At 40.4% G+C, this 24,093-nt stretch overlaps 8 non-coding genes across 8 annotated transcripts; all 8 read left to right on the forward strand.

Moving 5' to 3' along the window:
- Positions 1–5,266: 5,266 nt before the first annotated feature.
- On the forward strand, positions 5,267–5,339 carry TRNAV-AAC (transfer RNA valine (anticodon AAC)). The gene has a single exon. It is a non-coding gene; the product is annotated as a tRNA-Val (tRNA).
- A 2,613-nt stretch (positions 5,340–7,952) lies between these two features.
- TRNAV-AAC (transfer RNA valine (anticodon AAC)) lies at positions 7,953–8,025 on the forward strand. Its single transcript has one exon. It is a non-coding gene; the product is annotated as a tRNA-Val (tRNA).
- A 1,162-nt stretch (positions 8,026–9,187) lies between these two features.
- TRNAV-AAC (transfer RNA valine (anticodon AAC)) lies at positions 9,188–9,260 on the forward strand. Its single transcript has one exon. It is a non-coding gene; the product is annotated as a tRNA-Val (tRNA).
- A 1,646-nt stretch (positions 9,261–10,906) lies between these two features.
- On the forward strand, positions 10,907–10,979 carry TRNAV-AAC (transfer RNA valine (anticodon AAC)). Its single transcript has one exon. It is a non-coding gene; the product is annotated as a tRNA-Val (tRNA).
- Positions 10,980–14,327: 3,348 nt separating this feature from the next.
- On the forward strand, positions 14,328–14,400 carry TRNAV-AAC (transfer RNA valine (anticodon AAC)). The gene has a single exon. It is a non-coding gene; the product is annotated as a tRNA-Val (tRNA).
- A 911-nt stretch (positions 14,401–15,311) lies between these two features.
- TRNAV-AAC (transfer RNA valine (anticodon AAC)) lies at positions 15,312–15,384 on the forward strand. The gene has a single exon. It is a non-coding gene; the product is annotated as a tRNA-Val (tRNA).
- Positions 15,385–15,561: 177 nt separating this feature from the next.
- On the forward strand, positions 15,562–15,634 carry TRNAV-AAC (transfer RNA valine (anticodon AAC)). Its single transcript has one exon. It is a non-coding gene; the product is annotated as a tRNA-Val (tRNA).
- A 661-nt stretch (positions 15,635–16,295) lies between these two features.
- TRNAV-AAC (transfer RNA valine (anticodon AAC)) lies at positions 16,296–16,368 on the forward strand. The gene has a single exon. It is a non-coding gene; the product is annotated as a tRNA-Val (tRNA).
- The last annotated feature ends 7,725 nt before the right edge of the window (positions 16,369–24,093 follow it).

Genomic DNA, 24,093 nt, shown 5'->3' on the forward strand with positions numbered 1-24,093 from the left:
GTATAATGGCTTCGTTATAATTAGTTGGAGTGTGCAACGCAGGCAGATGCGCTCTGCAAATGTCTTGGCACTAGTGGGACTATAGCAAAGTCCAATAGCCACGTATAGGATGCCACTAGGTACACTGAGTGTGTGCTAGTATAATGGCTTCGTTATAATTAGTTGGAGTGTGCAACGCAGGCAGATGCGCTCTGCAAATGTCTTGGCACTAGTGGGACTATAGCAAAGTCCAATAGCCACGTATGGGATGCCACTAGGTACACTGAGTGTGTGCTAGTATAATGGCTTCGTTATAATTAGTTGGAGTGTGCAACGCAGGCAGATGCGCTCTGCAAATGTCTTGGCACTAGTGGGACTATAGCAAAGTCCAATAGCCACGTATAGGATGCCACTAGGTACACTGAGTGTGTGCTAGTATAATGGCTTCGTTATAATTAGTTGGAGTGTGCAACGCAGGCAGATGCGCTCTGCAAATGTCTTGGCACTAGTGGGACTATAGCAAAGTCCAATAGCCACGTATAGGATGCCACTAGGTACACTGAGTGTGTGCTAGTATAATGGCTTCGTTATAATTAGTTGGAGTGTGCAACGCAGGCAGATGCGCTCTGCAAATGTCTTGGCACTAGTGGGACTATAGCAAAGTCCAATAGCCACGTATAGGATGCCACTAGGTACACTGAGTGTGTGCTAGTATAATGGCTTCGTTATAATTAGTTGGAGTGTGCAACGCAGGCAGATGCGCTCTGCAAATGTCTTGGCACTAGTGGGACTATAGCAAAGTCCAATAGCCACGTATAGGATGCCACTAGGTACACTGAGTGTTTGCTAGTATAATGGCTTCGTTATAATTTGTTGTAGTGTGCAACGCAGGCAGATGCGCTCTGCAAATGTCTTGGCACTAGTGGGACTATAGCAAAGTCCAATAGCCACGTATAGGATGCCACTAGGTACACTGAGTGTGTGCTAGTATAATGGCTTCGTTATAATTAGTTGGAGTGTGCAACACAGGCAGATGCGCTCTGCAAATGTCTTGGCACTAGTGGGACTATAGCAAAGTCCAATAGCCACGTATAGGATGCCACTAGGTACACTGAGTGTGTGCTAGTATAATGGCTTCGTTATAATTAGTTGGAGTGTGCAACGCAGGCAGATGCGCTCTGCAAATGTCTTGGCACTAGTGGGACTATAGCAAAGTCCAATAGCCACGTATAGGATGCCACTAGGTACACTGAGCGTTTGCTAGTATAATGGCTTCGTTATAATTAGTTGGAGTGTGCAACGCAGGCAGATGCGCTCTGCAAATGTCTTGGCACTAGTGGGACTATAGCAAAGTCCAATAGCCACGTATAGGATGCCACTAGGTACACTGAGTGTTTGCTAGTATAATGGCTTCGTTATAATTAGTTGGAGTGTGCAACGCAGGCAGATGCGCTCTGCAAATGTCTTGGCACTAGTGGGACTATAGCAAAGTCCAATAGCCACGTATAGGATGCCACTAGGTACACTGAGTGTGTGCTAGTATAATGGCTTCGTTATAATTAGTTGGAGTGTGCAACGCAGGCAGATGCGCTCTGCAAATGTCTTGGCACTAGTGGGACTATAGCAAAGTCCAATAGCCACGTATAGGATGCCACTAGGTACACTGAGTGTTTGCTAGTATAATGGCTTCGTTATAATTAGTTGGAGCGTGCAACGCAGGCAGATGCGCTCTGCAAATGTCTTGGCACTAGTGGGACTATAGCAAAGTCCAATAGCCACGTATAGGATGCCACTAGGTACACTGAGTGTTTGCTAGTATAATGGCTGAGTTTAAAAAACTTGGAGTGTGCAATGCAGGCAGATGTGCTCTGCTAATGTCTTTGCACTAGTGGGACTATAGCAAAGTCCAATAGCCACGTATAGGATGCCACTAGGTACACTGAGTGTTTGCTAGTATAATGGCTGAGTTTAAAAAACTTGGAGTGTGCAATGCAGGCAGATGTGCTCTGCTAATGTCTTTGCACTAGTGGGACTATAGCAAAGTCCAATAGCCACGTATAGGATGCCACTAGGTACACTGAGTGTTTGCTAGTAAAATTGCTTAGTTTAAAAAACTTGGAGTGTGCAATGCAGGCAGATGTGCTCTGCAAATGTCTTGGCCCTAGTGGGACTATAGCAAAGTCCAATAGCCACGTATAGGATGCCACTAGGTACACTGAGTGTGTGCTAGTATAATGGCTTCGTTATAATTAGTTGGAGTGTGCAACGCAGGCAGATGCGCTCTGCAAATGTCTTGGCACTAGTGGGACTATAGCAAAGTCCAATAGCCACGTATAGGATGCCACTAGGTACACTGAGTGTGTGCTAGTATAATGGCTTCGTTATAATTAGTTGGAGTGTGCAACGCAGGCAGATGCGCTCTGCAAATGTCTTGGCACTAGTGGGACTATAGCAAAGTCCAATAGCCACGTATAGGATGCCACTAGGTACACTGAGTGTTTGCTAGTATAATGGCTTCGTTATAATTAGTTGGAGTGTGCAACGCAGGCAGATGCGCTCTGCAAATGTCTTGGCACTAGTGGGACTATAGCAAAGTCCAATAGCCACGTATAGGATGCCACTAGGTACACTGAGTGTTTGCTAGTATAATGGCTTCGTTATAATTTGTTGTAGTGTGCAACGCAGGCAGATGCGCTCTGCAAATGTCTTGGCACTAGTGGGACTATAGCAAAGTCCAATAGCCACGTATAGGATGCCACTAGGTACACTGAGTGTGTGCTAGCATAATGGCTTCGTTATAATTAGTTGGAGTGTGCAACGCAGGCAGATGCGCTCTGCAAATGTCTTGGCACTAGTGGGACTATAGCAAAGTCCAATAGCCACGTATAGGATGCCACTAGGTACACTGAGTGTTTGCTAGTATAATGGCTTCGTTATAATTAGTTGGAGTGTGCAACGCAGGCAGATGCGCTCTGCAAATGTCTTGGCACTAGTGGGACTATAGCAAAGTCCAATAGCCACGTATAGGATGCCACTAGGTACACTGTGTGTTTGCTAGTATAATGGCTGAGTTTAAAAAACTTGGAGTGTGCAATGCAGGCAGATGTGCTCTGCTAATGTCTTTGCACTAGTGGGACTATAGCAAAGTCCAATAGCCACGTATAGGATGCCACTAGGTACACTGAGTGTTTGCTAGTAAAATTGCTTAGTTTAAAAAACTTGGAGTGTGCAATGCAGGCAGATGTGCTCTGCAAATGTCTTGGCACTAGTGGGACTATAGCAAAGTCCAATAGCCACGTATAGGATGCCACTAGGTACACTGAGTGTTTGCTAGTATAATGGCTTCGTTATAATTTGTTGGAGTGTGCAACGCAGGCAGATGCGCTCTGCAAATGTCTTGGCCCTAGTGGGACTATAGCAAAGTCCAATAGCCACGTATAGGATGCCACTAGGTACAGAGTGTTTGCTAGTATAATGGCTGAGTTTAAAAAACTTGGAGTGTGCAATGCAGGCAGATGTGCTCTGCTAATGTCTTTGCACTAGTGGGACTATAGCAAAGTCCAATAGCCACGTATAGGATGCCACTAGGTACACTGAGTGTTTGCTAGTAAAATTGCTTAGTTTAAAAAACTTGGAGTGTGCAATGCAGGCAGATGTGCTCTGCAAATGTCTTTGCACTAGTGGGACTATAGCAAAGTCCAATAGCCACAGATAGGATGCCACTAGGTACACTGAGTGTTTGCTAGTATAATGGCTTAGTTAGAATGAGTTGGAGTGTGCAGAGGACAAGAGGGTACAGTGGCAGGATTGTGGTGCTCTGGGTAGAGGAATGGAAGCCTGCCTTTCTATTCCCTCCTAATGGTGAAATGCAGGGAGGAAATCCCTGACCTGGGCTACACAGACGCTGTTGCTGTTTGCAGGACCTGTCACCTATGGCTCTCTGACCCTGCCGGTACGAGCCCTTAAAAGGACTGCTAGAATGTGCTCTCCCTAAGCTGTCTAACGCTGTGTATGCAGCGCATACAGCTGTATCGGCGATAGGACAAAGGACGGAACTGCGACAGTGATGTCTGACACCAAAGACGCAGAAGGCAGATAATGGCGATCGTGAAGAAAATGTCCGGTTTTATAATGCAGGGACATGTGACATGCAGATCCTATCACACATGCCGTTGCTTCTCTGCCTCAAAGTCCACTTAGGTGTGTGTGTGTCTGTGATTGGCTGACATGCTGGCCAGCCCCACAAGACGCGCGCGCTTAGGGAAGGAAGACAAGAAAAAAAAAAAAAAAAATGGCCATTATAGAAACAGCAGTGATCTGAAGGCGCTGTTCACGCACACTATACACTGAAATGTGATAATAGTTTGATTCACAGAGTGACTTACACTATTACAGCAGAAACCAAGCTAAGATTTAGCTGTTTTTTGGCTGCTAGAACCGTTCTCGAACGTTTCTAGAACTATCGAGCTTTTGCAAAAAGCTCGAGTTCTAGTTCGATCTAGAACATGCCCCAAAATCACTCGAGCCTAGAACTGGAGAACCACGAACGACGAACCGCGCTCAACTCTAGTTATCACGTCTGCTTAACACGCAGAAGGTCCTGGGTTCAATCCCCAGTGAAACCAGTCTCTTCTTGGTGTTGAAATAATACCCTATCCAACTGTAATACATGAAGTTCTTGGCTTTGTTGCCGAATGACGGGATGTTTTAGCTTCCATAAACAACGGAACTACGAATTATTTTTTTTTCCTGGCAGTCAAATTTTGTCTCTAATTGCCGTTACTTTGCAGGAATCACAGGTTTTAAAGTGTGGTGGTCATCAAGTCTGCTTCGTATGCAGAACGTTCTGGGTTCAATACCCAGTGAAACCAATCTGTTTTCGGTGTTGAAGTAATTTCCTATCAACCTGTAAAGTATGAAATTCTTGGTTTCATTGCCAAATGACAATACATTTTGGCTTCTATCTCAAGGAGAACTACGATTTTGGGTTTCTTTTTTATTGAACATTTTAGCAGAAAACATAATCCCATATTATAACAATCCTGTTTGTTTCAAAATTTATAGTTCCCATAAATACAAAAGCAAACGATTAAACTGTGTAGAAAAAAAGTAACACATTCAATGTAAACTTCAATTTAAGCAATATCCCTTTGTAGGAATAAAACTGGTAAAATATGTAATAAAAATTGTAAATGTTTCATTACCAAAAATACTTTCCTTCAGCAATAAAAAGGCCCCGTCAGTCACAATTCTGCTCTGCTAGCCAATACACAGTAACTTTTCTTCAGGTTTCATAGTGTAGTGGTCATCACGTCTGCTTAACACGCAGAAGGTCCTGGGTTCAATCCCCAGTGAAACCAATCTCTTCTTGGTGTTGAAATAATACCCTATCCAACTACAATATATGAATTTCTTGGCTTTGTTGCCGAATAACAGGATGTTTTGTCTTCCATCACCAACAGAACTTTGAATTTTTTTTTTTTTTCCCTGGCGGTCAAAACTCGTCTCCAATTGCCATTGCTTTGCAGGATTTCACAGGTTTCATAGTGTAGTGGTTATCACGTCTGCTTAACTCGCAGAAGGTCCTGGGTTCAATCCCCAGTGAAACCAGTCTCTTCTTGGTGTTGAAATAATACCCTATCCAACTGCAATACATGAAGTTCTTGGCTTTGTTGCCGAATGTCGGCATGTTTTAGCTTCCATAACCAACTGAACTACGAATTATTTTTTTTTCCTGGCAGTCAAATTTCATCTCTAATTGCCATTACTTTGCAGGAATCACAGGTTTTAAAGTGTGGTGGTCATCAAGTCTGCTTCATATGCAGAACGTTCTGGGTTCAATACCCAGTGAAACCAATCTGTTTTCGGTGTTGAAGTAATTTCCTATCAAACTGTAAAGTATGAAATTCTTGGTTTCGTTGCCAAATGACAATACATTTTGGCTTCTATCACAAGGAGAACTACGATTTTGGGTTTCTTTTTTATTGAACATTTTAGCAGAAAACATAATCCCATATTATAACAATCCTGTTTGTTTCAAAATTTATAGTTCCCATAAATACAAAAGCAAACGATTAAACTGTGTAGAAAAAAGTAACACATTCAATGTAAACTTCAATTTAAGCAATATCCCTTTGTAGGAATAAAACTGGTAAAATATGTAATAAAAATTGTAAATGTTTCATTACCAAAAATACTTTCCTTCAGCAATAAAAAGGCCCCGTCAGTCACAATTCTGCTCTGCTAGCCAATACACAGTAACTTTTCATTAAGATTCATAGTGTAGTGGTCATCACGTCTGCTTAACACGCAGAAAGTCCTGGGTTTAATCCCCAGTAAAACCAGTCTGTTCTTGGTGTTGAAATAATACCTTATCCAACTACAATATATGAAGTTCTTGGCTTTGTTGCAGAATGATGGGATGTTTTGGCTTCCATCACCAACAGAACTAAGAATTTTTTGTTTTTTTCCCTGGCGGTCAAAACTCGTCTCCAATTGCCATTGCTTTGCAGGATTTCACAGGTTTCATAGTGTAGTGGTCATCACGTCTCCTTAACACGCAGAAGGTCCTGGGTTCAATCCCCAGTGAAACCTGTCTCTTCTTGGTGTTGAAATAATACCCTATCCAACTGCAATACATGAAGTTCTTGGCTTTGTTGCTGAATGACGGGATGTTTTAGCTTCCATAACCAACAGAACTACGAATTTTTTTTTTCCTGGCAGTCAAAACTCGTCTCTAATTGCCATTACTTTGCAGGATTTCACAGGTTTTAAAGTGTGGTGGTCATCAAGTCTGCTTCATATGCAGAACGTTCTGGATTCAATACCCAGTTAAACCAATCTGTTTTCGGTGTTGAAGTAATTTCCTATCAACCTGTAAAGTATGAAATTCTTGGTTTCGTTGCCAAATGACTATACATTTTGGCTTCTATCACAAGGAGAACTACGATTTTGGGTTTCTTTTTTATTGAACATTTTAGCAGAAAACATAATCCCATATTATAACAATCCTGTTTGTTTCAAAATTTATAGTTCCCATAAATACAAAAGCAAACGATTAAACTGTGTAGAAAAAAGTAACACATTCAATGTAATCTTCAATTTAAGCAATATCCCTTTGTAGGAATAAAACTGGTAAAATATGTAATAAAAATTGTAAATGTTTCATTACCAAAAACACTTTTCTTCAGCAATAAAAAGGCCCCATCAGTTACAATTCTGCTCTGCTTGCCAATACACAGTAACTTTCCAGAAGGTTTCATAGTGTAGTAGTTATCACGTCTGCTTAACACTGGTTCAATCCCCAGTAAAAGCAATCTGTTCTTGGTGTTGAAATAATACCCTATCAAACTACAATATATGAAGTTCTTGGCTTTGTTGCCGAATGATGGGATGTTTTGGCTTCCATCACCAACAGAACTAATAATTTTTTTCCCCTGGCGGTCAAAACTCGTTTTCAATTGCCATTGCTTTGCAGGATTTCACAGGTTTCATAGTGTAGTGGTCATCACGTCTGCTTCACACGTAAAAGGTCCTGGGTTCAATCCCCAGTGAAACCAATCTGTTTTCGCTGTTGAAGTAATATGCTATCAACCTGTAATATATAAAATTCTTGGTTTCGTTGCCAAATGACAATACATTTTGGCTTCCATCACAAAGAGAACTACTATTTGGGTTTCTTTTTTATTGTCCATTTTAGCAGAAAACATAATCCCATATTATAAAAATCCTGTTTGTTTAAAAATACATAGTTCCCATAAATACAAAAGCAAACGACTAAACTGTGTAGAAAAAAGTAACACATTCAATGTAAACTTCAATTTAAGCAATATCCCTTTGTAGGAATAAAACTGGTAAAATATGTAATAAAAATTGTAAATGTTTCATTACCAAAAATACTTTCCTTCAGCAATAAAAAGGCCCCGTCAGTCACAATTCTGCTCTGCTAGCCAATACACAGTAACTTTTCATCAGGTTTCATAGTGTAGTGGTCATCACGTCTGCTTAACACGCAGAAGGTCCTGGGTTCAATCCCCAGTGAAACCAATCTCTTCTTGGTGTTGAAATAATACCCTATCCAACTACAATATATGAATTTCGTGGCTTTGTTGCCGAATAACAGGATGTTTTGTCTTCCATCACCAACAGAACTTTGAATTTTTTTTTTTTTTCCCTGGCGGTCAAAACTCGTCTCCAATTGCCATTGCTTTGCAGGATTTCACAGGTTTCATAGTGTAGTGGTTATCACGTCTGCTTAACACGCAGAAGGTCCTTGGTTCAATCCACAGTGAAACCAGTCTCTTCTTGGTGTTGAAATAATACCCTATCCAACTGCAATACATGAAGTTTTTGGCTTTGTTGCCGAATGACGGGATGTTTTAGCTTCCATAACCAACGGAACTACGAATTTTTTTTTTTTCCTGGCAGTCAAATTTCGTCTTTAATTGCCGTTACTTTGCAGGAATCACAGGTTTTAAAGTGTGGTGGTCATCAAGTCTGCTTCATATGCAGAACGTTCTGGGTTCAATACCCAGTGAAACCAATCTGTTTTCGGTGTTGAAGTAATTTCCTATCAACCTGTAAAGTATGAAATTCTTGGTTTCATTGCCAAATGACAATACATTTTGGCTTCTATCACAAGGAGAACTACGATTTTGGGTTTCTTTTTTATTGAACATTTTAGCAGAAAACATAATCCCATATTATAACAATCCTGTTTGTTTCAAAATTTATAGTTCCCATAAATACAAAAGCAAACGATTAAACTGTGTAGAAAAAAAGTAACACATTCAATGTAAACTTCAATTTAAGCAATATCCCTTTGTAGGAATAAAACTGGTAAAATATGTAATAAAAATTGTAAATGTTTCATTACCAAAAATACTTTCCTTCAGCAATAAAAAGGCCCCGTCAGTCACAATTCTGCTCTGCTAGCCAATACACAGTAACTTTTCATTAAGATTCATAGTGTAGTGGTCATCACGTCTGCTTAACACGCAGAAAGTCCTGGGTTTAATCCCCAGTAAAACCAGTCTGTTCTTGGTGTTGAAATAATACCCTATGAAACTACAATATATGAAGTTCTTGGCTTTGTTGCAGAATGATGGGATGTTTTGGCTTCCATCACCAACAGAACTAAGAATTTTTTTTTTTTTTCCCTGGCGGTCAAAACTCGTCTCCAATTGCCATTGCTTTGCAGGATTTCACAGGTTTCATAGTGTAGTGGTCATCACGTCTGCTTAACACGCAGAAGGTCCTGGGTTCAATCCCCAGTGAAACCAGTCTCTTCTTGGTGTTGAAATAATACCCTATCCAACTACAATACATGAAGTTCTTGGCTTTGTTGCCGAATGACGGGATGTTTTAGCTTCCATAACCAACAGAACTACGAATTTTTTTTTTTTCCTGGCAGTCAAATTTCGTCTCTAATTGCCATTACTTTGCAGGAATCACAGGTTTTAAAGTGTGGTGGTCATCAAGTCTGCTTCATTTGCAGAACGTTCTGGGTTCAATACCCAGTGAAACCAATCTGTTTTCGGTGTTGAAGTAATTTCCTATCAACCTGTAAAGTATGAAATTCTTGGTTTCGTTGCCAAATGACAATACATTTTGGCTTCTATCACAAGGAGAACTACGATTTTGCGTTTCTTTTTTATTGAACATTTTAGCAGAAAACATAATCCCATATTATAAAAATCCTGTTTGTTTAAAAATATATAGTTCCCATAAATACAAAAGCAAACGACTAAACTGTGTAGAAAAAAGTAACACATTCAATGTAAACTTCAATTTAAGCAATATCCCTTTGTAGGAATAAAACTGGTAAAATATGTAATAAAAATTGTAAATGTTTCATTACCAAAAATACTTTCCTTCAGCAATAAAAAGGCCCCGTCAGTCACAATTCTGCTCTGCTAGCCAATACACAGTAACTTTTCATCAGGTTTCATAGTGTAGTGGTCATCACGTCTGCTAAACACGCAGAAGGTCCTGGGTTCAATCCCCAGTGAAACCAATCTCTTCTTGGTGTTGAAAAAATACCCTATCCAACTACAATATATGAATTTCTTGGCTTTGTTGCCGAATAACAGGATGTTTTGTCTTCCATCACCAACAGAACTTTGAATTTTTTTTTTTTTTTCCCTGGCGGTCAAAACTCGTCTCCAATTGCCATTGCTTTGCAGGATTTCACAGGTTTCATAGTGTAGTGGTTATGACGTCTGCTTAACTCGCAGAAGGTCCTGGGTTCAATCCCCAGTGAAACCAGTCTCTTCTTGGTGTTGAAATAATACCCTATCCAACTGCAATACATGAAGTTCTTGGCTTTGTTGCCGAATGTCGGGATGTTTTAGCTTCCATAACCAACGGAACTACGAATTTTTTTTTTTTCCTGGCAGTCAAATTTCATCTCTAATTGCCATTACTTTGCAGGAATCACAGGTTTTAAAGTGTGGTGGTCATCAAGTCTGCTTCATATGCAGAACGTTCTGGGTTCAATACCCAGTGAAACCAATCTGTTTTCGGTGTTGAAGTAATTTCCTATCAAACTGTAAAGTATGAAATTCTTGGTTTCGTTGCCAAATGACAATACATTTTGGCTTCTATCACAAGGAGAACTACGATTTTGGGTTTCTTTTTTATTGAACATTTTAGCAGAAAACATAATCCCATATTATAACAATCCTGTTTGTTTCAAAATTTATAGTTTCCATAAATACAAAAGCAAACGATTAAACTGTGTAGAAAAAAGTAACACATTCAATGTAAACTTCAATTTAAGCAATATCCCTTTGTAGGAATAAAACTGGTAAAATATGTAATAAAAATTGTAAATGTTTCATTACCAAAAATACTTTCCTTCAGCAATAAAAAGGCCCCGTCAGTCACAATTCTGCTCTGCTAGCCAATACACAGTAACTTTTCATCAGGTTTCATAGTGTAGTGGTCATCACGTCTGCTTAACACGCAGAAGGTCCTGGGTTCAATCCCCAGTGAAACCAATCTCTTCTTGGTGTTGAAAAAATACCCTATCCAACTACAATATATGAATTTCTTGGCTTTGTTGCCGAATAACAGGATGTTTTGTCTTCCATCACCAACAGAACTTTGAATTTTTTTTTTTTTTTCCCTGGCGGTCAAAACTCGTCTCCAATTGCCATTGCTTTGCAGGATTTCACAGGTTTCATAGTGTAGTGGTTATGACGTCTGCTTAACTCGCAGAAGGTCCTGGGTTCAATCCCCAGTGAAACCAGTCTCTTCTTGGTGTTGAAATAATACCCTATCCAACTGCAATACATGAAGTTCTTGGCTTTGTTGCCGAATGTCGGGATGTTTTAGCTTCCATAACCAACGGAACTACGAATTTTTTTTTTTTCCTGGCAGTCAAATTTCATCTCTAATTGCCATTACTTTGCAGGAATCACAGGTTTTAAAGTGTGGTGGTCATCAAGTCTGCTTCATATGCAGAACGTTCTGGGTTCAATACCCAGTGAAACCAATCTGTTTTCGGTGTTGAAGTAATTTCCTATCAAACTGTAAAGTATGAAATTCTTGGTTTCGTTGCCAAATGACAATACATTTTGGCTTCTATCACAAGGAGAACTACGATTTTGGGTTTCTTTTTTATTGAACATTTTAGCAGAAAACATAATCCCATATTATAACAATCCTGTTTGTTTCAAAATTTATAGTTCCCATAAATACAAAAGCAAACGATTAAACTGTGTAGAAAAAAGTAACACATTCAATGTAAACTTCAATTTAAGCAATATCCCTTTGTAGGAATAAAACTGGTAAAATATGTAATAAAAATTGTAAATGTTTCATTACCAAAAATACTTTCCTTCAGCAATAAAAAGGCCCCGTCAGTCACAATTCTGCTCTGCTAGCCAATACACAATAAATTTTCATTAAGATTCATAGTGTAGTAGTCATCACGTCTGCTTAACACGCAGAAAGTCCTGGGTTTAATCCCCAGTGAAACCAGTCTCTTCTTGGTGTTGAAATAATACCTTATCCAACTACAATACATGAAGTTCTTGGCTTTGTTGCCGAATGACGGGATGTTTTAGCTTCCATAACCAACAGAACTACGAATTTTTTTTTTTCCTGGCAGTCAAAACTCGTCTCTAATTGCCATTACTTTGCAGGATTTCACAGGTTTTAAAGTGTGGTGGTCATCAAGTCTGCTTCATATGCAGAACGTTCTGGATTCAATACCCAGTTAAACCAATCTGTTTTCGGTGTTGAAGTAATTTCCTATCAACCTGTAAAGTATGAAATTCTTGGTTTCGTTGCCAAATGACAATACATTTTGGCTTCTATCACAAGGAGAACTACGATTTTGTGTTTCTTTTTTATTGAACATTTTAGCAGAAAACATAATCCCATATTATAAAAAAACCTGTTTGTTTTAAAATATATAGTTCCCATAAATACAAAAGCAAACGACTAAACTATGTAGAAAAAAGTAACACATTCAATGTAAACTTCAATTTAAGCAATATCCCTTTGTAGGAATAAAACTCGTAAAATATGTAATAAAAATTGGAAATGTTTCATTACCAAAAATACTTTCCTTCAGCAATAAAAAGGCCCTGTCAGTCACAATTCTGCTCTGCTAGCCAATACACAGTAACTTTTCATCAGGATTCATAGTGTAGTGGTCATCATGTCTGCTTAACGCGTAGAAGGTCCTGGGTTTAATCCCCAGTAAAACCAGTCTGTTCTTGGTGTTGAAATAATACCCTATCAAACTACAATATATGAAGTTCTTGGCTTTGTTGCAGAATGATGGGATGTTTTGGCTTCCATCACCAACAGAACTAAGAATTTTTTGTTTTTTTCCCTGGCGGTCAAAACTCGTCTCCAATTGCCATTGCTTTGCAGGATTTCACAGGTTTCATAGTGTAGTGGTCATCACGTCTCCTTAACACGCAGAAGGTCCTGGGTTCAATCCCCAGTGAAACCAGTCTCTTCTTGGTGTTGAAATAATACCCTATCCAACTGCAATACATGAAGTTCTTGGCTTTGTTGCCGAATGACGGGATGTTTTAGCTTCCATAACCAACAGAACTACGAATTTTTTTTTCCTGGCAGTCAAAACTCGTCTCTAATTGCCATTACTTTGCAGGATTTCACAGGTTTTAAAGTGTGGTGGTCATCAAGTCTGCTTCATATGCAGAACGTTCTGGATTCAATACCCAGTTAAACCAATCTGTTTTCGGTGTTGAAGTAATTTCCTATCAACCTGTAAAGTATGAAATTCTTGGTTTCGTTGCCAAATGACTATACATTTTGGCTTCTATCACAAGGAGAACTACGATTTTGGGTTTCTTTTTTATTGAACATTTTAGCAGAAAACATAATCCCATATTATAACAATCCTGTTTGTTTCAAAATTTATAGTTCCCATAAATACAAAAGCAAACGATTAAACTGTGTAGAAAAAAGTAACACATTCAATGTAATCTTCAATTTAAGCAATATCCCTTTGTAGGAATAAAACTGGTAAAATATGTAATAAAAATTGTAAATGTTTCATTACCAAAAACACTTTTCTTCAGCAATAAAAAGGCCCCATCAGTTACAATTCTGCTCTGCTTGCCAATACACAGTAACTTTCCAGAAGGTTTCATAGTGTAGTAGTTATCACGTCTGCTTAACACTGGTTCAATCCCCAGTAAAAGCAATCTGTTCTTGGTGTTGAAATAATACCCTATCAAACTACAATATATGAAGTTCTTGGCTTTGTTGCCGAATGATGGGATGTTTTGGCTTCCATCACCAACAGAACTAATAATTTTTTTCCCCTGGCGGTCAAAACTCGTTTTCAATTGCCATTACTTTGCAGGATTTCACAGGTTTCATAGTGTAGTGGTCATCACGTCTGCTTCACATGTAAAACGTCCTGGGTTCAATCCCCAGTGAAACCAATCTGTTTTCGCTGTTGAAGTAATATGCTATCAACCTGTAATATATAAAATTCTTGGTTTCGTTGCCAAATGACAATACATTTTGGCTTCCATCACAAAGAGAACTACTATTTGGGTTTCTTTTTTATTGTCCATTTTAGCAGAAAACATAATCCCATATTATAAAAATCCTGTTTGTTTAAAAATATATAGTTCCCATAAATACAAAAGCAAACGACTAAACTGTGTAGAAAAAAGTAACACATTCAATGTAAACTTCAATTTAAGCAATATCCCTTTGTAGGAATAAAACTGGTAAAATATGTAATAAAAATTGTAAATGTTTCATTACCAAAAATACTTTCCTTCAGCAATAAAAAGGCCCCGTCAGTCACAATTCTGCTCTGCTAGCCAATACACAGTAACTTTTCATCAGGTTTCATAGTGTAGTGGTCATCACGTCTGCTTAACACGCAGAAGGTCCTGGGTTCAATCCCCAGTGAAACCAATCTCTTCTTGGTGTTGAAATAATACCCTATCCAACTACAATATTTGAATTTCGTGGCTTTGTTGCCGAATAACAGGATGTTTTGTCTTCCATCACCAACAGAACTTTGAATTTTTTTTTTTTTCCCTGGCGGTCAAAACTCGTCTCCAATTGCCATTGCTTTGCAGGATTTCACAGGTTTCATAGTGTAGTGGTTATCACGTCTGCTTAACACGCAGAAGGTCCTGGGTTCAATCCACAGTAAAACCAGTCTCTTCTTGGTGTTGAAATAATACCCTATCCAACTGCAATACATGAAGTTCTTGGCTTTGTTGCCGAATGACGGGATGTTTTAGCTTCCATAACCAACGGAACTACGAATTTTTTTTTTTTCCTGGCAGTCAAATTTCGTCTCTAATTGCCGTTACTTTGCAGGAATCACAGGTTTTAAAGTGTGGTGGTCATCAAGTCTGCTTCATATGCAGAACGTTCTGGGTTCAATACCCAGTGAAACCAATCTGTTTTCGGTGTTGAAGTAATTTCCTATCAACCTGTAAAGTATGAAATTCTTGGTTTCATTGCCAAATGACAATACATTTTGGCTTCTATCACAAGGAGAACTACGATTTTGGGTTTCTTTTTTATTGAACATTTTAGCAGAAAACATAATCCCATATTATAACAATCCTGTTTGTTTCAAAATTTATAGTTCCCATAAATACAAAAGCAAACGATTAAACTGTGTAGAAAAAAAGTAACACATTCAATGTAAACTTCAATTTAAGCAATATCCCTTTGTAGGAATAAAACTGGTAAAATATGTAATAAAAATTGTAAATGTTTCATTACCAAAAATACTTTCCTTCAGCAATAAAAAGGCCCCGTCAGTCACAATTCTGCTCTGCTAGCCAATACACAGTAACTTTTCATCAGGTTTCATAGTGTAGTGGTCATCACGTCTGCTTAACACGCAGAAGGTCCTGGGTTCAATCCCCAGTGAAACCAATCTCTTCTTGGTGTTGAAAAAATACCCTATCCAACTACAATATATGAATTTCTTGGCTTTGTTGCCGAATAACAGGGTGTTTTGTCTTCCATCACCAACAGAACTTTGAATTTTTTTTTTTTTTCCCTGGCGGTCAAAACTCGTCTCCAATTGCCATTGCTTTGCAGGATTTCACAGGTTTCATAGTGTAGTGGTCATCACGTCTGCTTAACACGCAGAAGGTCCTGGGTTCAATCCCCAGTGAAACCAGTCTCTTCTTGGTGTTGAAATAATACCCTATCCAACTACAATACATGAAGTTCTTGGCTTTGTTGCCGAATGACGGGATGTTTTAGCTTCCATAACCAACAGAACTACGAATTTTTTTTTTTTCCTGGCAGTCAAATTTCGTCTCTAATTGCCATTACTTTGCAGGAATCACAGGTTTTAAAGTGTGGTGGTCATCAAGTCTGCTTCATATGCAGAACGTTCTGGGTTCAATACCCAGTGAAACCAATCTGTTTTCGGTGTTGAAGTAATTTCCTATCAACCTGTAAAGTATGAAATTCTTGGTTTCGTTGCCAAATGACAATACATTTTGGCTTCTATCACAAGGAGAACTACGATTTTGCGTTTCTTTTTTATTGAACATTTTAGCAGAAAACATAATCCCATATTATAAAAATCCTGTTTGTTTAAAAATATATAGTTCCCATAAATACAAAAGCAAACGACTAAACTGTGTAGAAAAAAGTAACACATTCAATGTAAACTTCAATTTAAGCAATATCCCTTTGTAGGAATAAAACTGGTAAAATATGTAATAAAAATTGTAAATGTTTCATTACCAAAAATACTTTCCTTCAGCAATAAAAAGGCCCCGTCAGTCACAATTCTGCTCTGCTAGCCAATACACAGTAACTTTTCATCAGGTTTCATAGTGTAGTGGTCATCACGTCTGCTTAACACGCAGAAGGTCCTGGGTTCAATCCCCAGTGAAACCAATCTCTTCTTGGTGTTGAAAAAATACCCTATCCAACTACAATATATGAATTTCTTGGCTTTGTTGCCGAATAACAGGATGTTTTGTCTTCCATCACCAACAGAACTTTGAATTTTTTTTTTTTTTTCCCTGGCGGTCAAAACTCGTCTCCAATTGCCATTGCTTTGCAGGATTTCACAGGTTTCATAGTGTAGTGGTTATGACGTCTGCTTAACTCGCAGAAGGTCCTGGGTTCAATCCCCAGTGAAACCAGTCTCTTCTTGGTGTTGAAATAATACCCTATCCAACTGCAATACATGAAGTTCTTGGCTTTGTTGCCGAATGTCGGGATGTTTTAGCTTCCATAACCAACGGAACTACGAATTTTTTTTTTTTCCTGGCAGTCAAATTTCATCTCTAATTGCCATCACTTTGCAGGAATCACAGGTTTTAAAGTGTGGTGGTCATCAAGTCTGCTTCATATGCAGAACGTTCTGGGTTCAATACCCAGTGAAACCAATCTGTTTTCGGTGTTGAAGTAATTTCCTATCAACCTGTAAAGTATGAAATTCTTGGTTTCGTTGCCAAATGACAATACATTTTGGCTTCTATCACAAGGAGAACTACGATTTTGGGTTTCTTTTTTATTGAACATTTTAGCAGAAAACATAATCCCATATTATAACAATCCTGTTTGTTTCAAAATTTATAGTTCCCATAAATACAAAAGCAAACGATTAAACTGTGTAGAAAAAAGTAACACATTCAATGTAAACTTCAATTTAAGCAATATCCCTTTGTAGGAATAAAACTGGTAAAATATGTAAAAAAAATTGTAAATGTTTCATTACCAAAAATACTTTCCTTCAGCAATAAAAAGGCCCCGTCAGTCACAATTCTGCTCTGCTAGCCAATACACAGTAACTTTTCATTAAGATTCATAGTGTAGTAGTCATCACGTCTGCTTAACACGCAGAAAGTCCTGGGTTTAATCCCCAGTAAAACCAGTCTGTTCTTGGTGTTGAAATAATACCTTATCCAACTACAATACATGAAGTTCTTGGCTTTGTTGCCGAATGACGGGATGTTTTAGCTTCCATAACCAACAGAACTACGAATTTTTTTTTTTCCTGGCAGTCAAAACTCGTCTCTAATTGCCATTACTTTGCAGGATTTCACAGGTTTTAAAGTGTGGTGGTCATCAAGTCTGCTTCATATGCAGAACGTTCTGGATTCAATACCCAGGTAAACCAATCTGTTTTCGGTGTTGAAGTAATTTCCTATCAACCTGTAAAGTATGAAATTCTTGGTTTCGTTGCCAAATGACAATACATTTTGGCTTCTATCACAAGGAGAACTACGATTTTGTGTTTCTTTTTTATTGAACATTTTAGCAGAAAACATAATCCCATATTATAAAAAAACCTGTTTGTTTTAAAATATATAGTTCCCATAAATACAAAAGCAAACGACTAAACTATGTAGAAAAAAGTAACACATTCAATGTAAACTTCAATTTAAGCAATATCCCTTTGTAGGAATAAAACTCGTAAAATATGTAATAAAAATTGGAAATGTTTCATTACCAAAAATACTTTCCTTCAGCAATAAAAAGGCCCTGTCAGTCACAATTCTGCTCTGCTAGCCAATACACAGTAACTTTTCATCAGGATTCATAGTGTAGTGGTCATCATGTCTGCTTAACGCGTAGAAGGTCCTGGGTTTAATCCCCAGTAAAACCAGTCTGTTCTTGGTGTTGAAATAATACCCTATCAAACTACAATATATGAAGTTCTTGGCTTTGTTGCAGAATGATGGGATGTTTTGGCTTCCATCACCAACAGAACTAAGAATTTTTTGTTTTTTTTCCTGGCGGTCAAAACTTGTCTCCAATTGCCATTGCTTTGCAGGATTTCACAGGTTTCATAGTGTAGTGGTCATCACGTCTCCTTAACACGCAGAAGGTCCTGGGTTCAATCCCCAGTGAAACCAGTCTCTTCTTGGTGTTGAAATAATACCCTATCCAACTGCAATACATGAAGTTCTTGGCTTTGTTGCCGAATGACGGGATGTTTTAGCTTACATAACCAACAGAACTACGAATTTTTTTTTTTCCTGGCAGTCAAATTTCGTCTCTAATTGCCATTACTTTGCAGGAATCACAGGTTTTAAAGTGTGGTGGTCATCAAGTCTGCTTCATATGCAGAACGTTCCTTGTTCAATACCCAGTGAAACCAATCTGTTTTCGGTGTTGAATAGAGTTGAGCGCGGTTCGTGGTTCGTGGTTCTCCAGTTCTAGGCTCGAGTGATTTTGGGGCATGTTCTAGATCGAACTAGAACTCGAGCTTTTTTTAAAAGCTCGATAGTTCTAGAAATGTTCGAGAACGGATCTAGCAGCAAAAAAACAGCTAAATCATAGCTGCTGTAATAGTGTAAGTCACTCTGTGAATCACACTATTATGACATTTCAGTGTATAGTGTGCGTGAACAGCGCCTTCAGATCACTTCTGTTTGTATAATGGCGATCACCATTTTTTTTTTTTTTTTCTTGTCTTCCTTCCCTAAGCGCGCGCGTCTTGTGGGGCGGGCCAGCATGTCAGCCAATCCCAGACACACACACAGCTAAGTGGACTTTGAGCCAGAGAAGCAACGGCATGTGTGATAGGATGTCCATGTCACATGTCCCTGCATTATAAAACCGGACATTTTCTTCCAGGACGCCATTATCTGCCTTCTGCGTCTTTGGTGTCAGACATCACTGTCGCAGCTCCGTCCTCCTGAGTCCTATAGCCGATACAGCTGTATGCGCTGCATACACAGCGTTAGACAGCATAGGGAGAGCACTTTATAGCAGTCCTTTTAAGGGCTCAAACCGGCAGGGTAAGAGTTAAGGTGACAGGTCCTGAAAACAGCGCCAGCGTCTGTGTAGCCAAGGTCAGGGATTTCCTCCCTGCATTTCACCATTAGGAGGGAATAGAAAGGCAGGCTTCCATTCCTCTACCCAGAGCACCACAATCCTGCCACTGTACCCTCTTGTCCTCTGCACACTCCAACTCATTATAACTAAGCCATTATACTAGCAAACACTCAGTGTACCTAGTGGCATCCTAAACGTGGCTATTGGACTTTGCTATAGTCCCACTAGTGCAAAGACATTTGCAGAGCACGTCTGCCTGCATTGCACACTCCAACTTTTTTAAACTAAGCAATTTTACTAGCAAACACTCAGTGTACCTAGTGGCATCCTATACGTGGCTATTGGACTTTGCTATAGTCCCACTAGTGCCAAGACATTTGCAGAGCGCATCTGCCTGCGTTGCACACTCCAACTCATAACTAAGCCATTATACTAGCAAACACTCAGTGTACCTAGTGGCATCCTATACATGGCTATTGGACTTTGCTATAGTACCACTAGTGCAAAGACATTTGCAGAGCGCATCTGCCTGCGTTGCACACTCCAACTCATAACTAAGCCATTATACTAGCAAACACTCAGTGTACCTAGTGGCATCCTATACGTGGCTATTGGACTTTGCTATAGTCCCACTAGTGCAAAGACATTTGCAGAGCGCATCTGCCTGCGTTGCACACTCCAACTCATAACTAAGCCATTATACTAGCAAACACTCAGTGTACCTAGTGGCATCCTATACATGGCTATTGGACTTTGCTATAGTCCCACTAGTGCAAAGACATTTGCAGAGCGCATCTGCCTGCGTTGCACACTCCAACTCATAACTAAGCCATTATACTAGCAAACACTCAGTGTACCTAGTGGCATCCTATACGTGGCTATTGGACTTTGCTATAGTCCCACTAGTGCCAAGACATTTGCAGAGCGCATCTGCCTGCGTTGCACACTCCAACTCATAACTAAGCCATTATACTAGCAAACACTCAGTGTACCTAGTGGCATCCTATACGTGGCTATTGGACTTTGCTGTAGTCCCACTAGTGCAAAGACATTTGCAGAGCGCATCTGCCTGCGTTGCACACTCCAACTCATAACTAAGCCATTATACTAGCAAACACTCAGTGTACCTAGTGGCATCCTATACGTGGCTATTGGACTTTGCTATAGTCCCACTAGTGCCAAGACATTTGCAGAGCGCATCTGCCTGCGTTGCACACTCCAACTCATAACTAAGCCATTATACTAGCAAACACTCAGTGTACCTAGTGGCATCCTATACGTGGCTATTGGACTTTGCTATAGTCCCACTAGTGCCAAGACATTTGCAGAGCGCATCTGCCTGCGTTGCACACTCCAACTCATAACTAAGCCATTATACTAGCAAACACTCAGTGTACCTAGTGGCATCCTATACGTGGCTATTGGACTTTGCTATAGTCCCACTAGTGCCAAGACATTTGCAGAGCGCATCTGCCTGCGTTGCACACTCCAACTCATAACTAAGCCATTATACTAGCAAACACTCAGTGTACCTAGTGGCATCCTATACGTGGCTATTGGACTTTGCTATAGTCCCACTAGTGCAAAGACATTTGCAGAGCGCATCTGCCTGCGTTGCACACTCCAACTCATAACTAAGCCATTATACTAGCAAACACTCAGTGTACCTAGTGGCATCCTATACGTGGCTATTGGACTTTGCTATAGTCCCACTAGTGCAAAGACATTTGCAGAGCGCATCTGCCTGCGTTGCACACTCCAACTCATAACTAAGCCATTATACTAGCAAACACTCAGTGTACCTAGTGGCATCCTATACGTGGCTATTGGACTTTGCTATAGTCCCACTAGTGCAAAGACATTTGCAGAGCGCATCTGCCTGCGTTGCACACTCCAACTCATAACTAAGCCATTATACTAGCAAACACTCAGTGTACCTAGTGGCATCCTATACGTGGCTATTGGACTTTGCTATAGTCCCACTAGTGCCAAGACATTTGCAGAGCGCATCTGCCTGCGTTGCACACTCCAACTCATAACTAAGCCATTATACTAGCAAACACTCAGTGTACCTAGTGGCATCCTATACGTGGCTATTGGACTTTGCTATAGTCCCACTAGTGCAAAGACATTTGCAGAGCGCATCTGCCTGCGTTGCACACTCCAACTCATAACTAAGCCATTATACTAGCAAACACTCAGTGTACCTAGTGGCATCCTATACGTGGCTATTGGACTTTGCTATAGTCCCACTAGTGCCAAGACATTTGCAGAGCGCATCTGCCTGCGTTGCACACTCCAACTCATAACTAAGCCATTATACTAGCAAACACTCAGTGTACCTAGTGGCATCCTATACGTGGCTATTGGACTTTGCTATAGTCCCACTAGTGCAAAGACATTTGCAGAGCGCATCTGCCTGCGTTGCACACTCCAACTCATAACTAAGCCATTATACTAGCAAACACTCAGTGTACCTAGTGGCATCCTATACGTGGCTATTGGACTTTGCTATAGTCCCACTAGTGCCAAGACATTTGCAGAGCGCATCTGCCTGCGTTGCACACTCCAACTCATAACTAAGCCATTATACTAGCAAACACTCAGTGTACCTAGTGGCATCCTATACGTGGCTATTGGACTTTGCTATAGTCCCACTAGTGCCAAGACATTTGCAGAGCGCATCTGCCTGCGTTGCACACTCCAACTCATAACTAAGCCATTATACTAGCAAACACTCAGTGTACCTAGTGGCATCCTATACGTGGCTATTGGACTTTGCTATAGTCCCACTAGTGCAAAGACATTTGCAGAGCGCATCTGCCTGCGTTGCACACTCCAACTCATAACTAAGCCATTATACTAGCAAACACTCAGTGTACCTAGTGGCATCCTATACGTGGCTATTGGACTTTGCTATAGTCCCACTAGTGCCAAGACATTTGCAGAGCGCATCTGCCTGCGTTGCACACTCCAACTCATAACTAAGCCATTATACTAGCAAACACTCAGTGTACCTAGTGGCATCCTATACGTGGCTATTGGACTTTGCTATAGTCCCACTAGTGCAAAGACATTTGCAGAGCGCATCTGCCTGCGTTGCACACTCCAACTCATAACTAAGCCATTATACTAGCAAACACTCAGTGTACCTAGTGGCATCCTATACGTGGCTATTGGACTTTGCTATAGTCCCACTAGTGCCAAGACATTTGCAGAGCGCATCTGCCTGCGTTGCACACTCCAACTCATAACTAAGCCATTATAGTAGCATTTTTTGCTGCCAGTTTAAGGGCTGTAGTTGCATTGTCAGGGATAGTTATTCTTTATTATTCTGCTGTTAATAAAGCTAGACCACCACTGCAATCTTCACCACCTCTCAATTTTTACTACCACATTTTCAGTCCACAATCTTGTCGCAATCAACATGAGTGGCAAAATGACAGATGCTGGTGGAAAGGGGAAGAGGCGTGGTGGAAAAGGCAAAAAAGGTTTTGTCTGTGGGGAAGGTGGCAAAGCTCCATTATCATCTGCTGAAGATAGACCATCTACCAGCAAAAGTAAGATGTCTACTACTTACCGTGGACAATCCGATGTGCTCCCTTTTTTACGGACACGAACAACAGGAAGAAAGGTAGATGATGGGCAAAAAAGGAAAATGCTTGAATGGATCTCAAGTGGTCCAACAAGTGCCCTCTCAGCCACTTCAAGTACCGCATCCAAAAAACACCAGTCCTCTGAGTTGTCATCCCAATCACACTTGATTTCTCCCAGCTCTGAAGTCTCCATCAGCCCTGCACAGTATGGTGGAACTGAGATGGCTGAGTCTGCAGAGCTGTTCAGTCACACTATAGCCTGGGAATCAGAGGTCTGCTCCCAAGCTACAGTGAGTACAGAACAGGAAATGGTCTGCAGTGATGCCCAGAACCTTTGTGACTCTAATTCAGGCCGTGAGGACCAAGTTTCTGAGCATAATGTTGACCCTTTGTCACAAACTGTAACACCTGTGGTTATAGACAATGAGGAACATACTGATGAAGATGAGACGCAGATACCCGATTGGGATGACAACTTAAATATTCGGTCAGGGCAAGAAGAGGCTCGGTCTAAGGGGGAGGGGAGTGCAAACACAACAATTGATGATGAAGTTCTAGATCCCACCTACTGTCAACCCCCAGTCAGGCAATCGAGGAGGTCAACAGAGGCGGTGGAGGAGGATGCAACCGACGACGAAGTTACCTTGCGCCTTCCTGGACAGAGTCGGAGCACTGGTAGCACGTCTACAACTGCATCCTCAGCCACCACTCTGCCTATGAGCATTATTCGGGGTGGATCAACAGGTCGCATGGCCTCTAAGCCTTGCCTAGCCTGGTCCTTTTTTGACATAGAAAAAGATCGCCCAAATCATGTGATATGTAAAATTTGTCATGATTCTCTTAGTAGAGGTCAAAACCTCAGCAGTTTGACAACTTCTTCCATGAATCGTCACATGAATAAATATCATAGGTCCCGGTGGGAAGCTCACTGTGCTGCAATGCGGCCTAGCGGAGCGAACCATCCACCGCCCGCCCCTTCCAGTGCATCCGCGCGATCTTCATCTTCTAGGACTGTGGGGACAGCTGTCACACCTGTTTTTCCACCCACAACTTCCACCACTGTAACCGCAACAGGCAGTTTGCTTGGTAGGTCGTCAGTTGGTTTGGAAGGGGAAACAAGTGAGTGTGTACAGCTCTCTCAGACATCGATAGCACCAACGTTGGATGAAGGCAACATCATGTCTCCGCCTGCACTTTCCTCACAAACCTGCATTTTTCCAGGGACACCCTACTC

This window comes from Anomaloglossus baeobatrachus, chromosome 2, assembly GCF_048569485.1.
Source record: "Anomaloglossus baeobatrachus isolate aAnoBae1 chromosome 2, aAnoBae1.hap1, whole genome shotgun sequence".
Lineage (NCBI taxonomy): Eukaryota > Metazoa > Chordata > Amphibia > Anura > Aromobatidae > Anomaloglossus > Anomaloglossus baeobatrachus.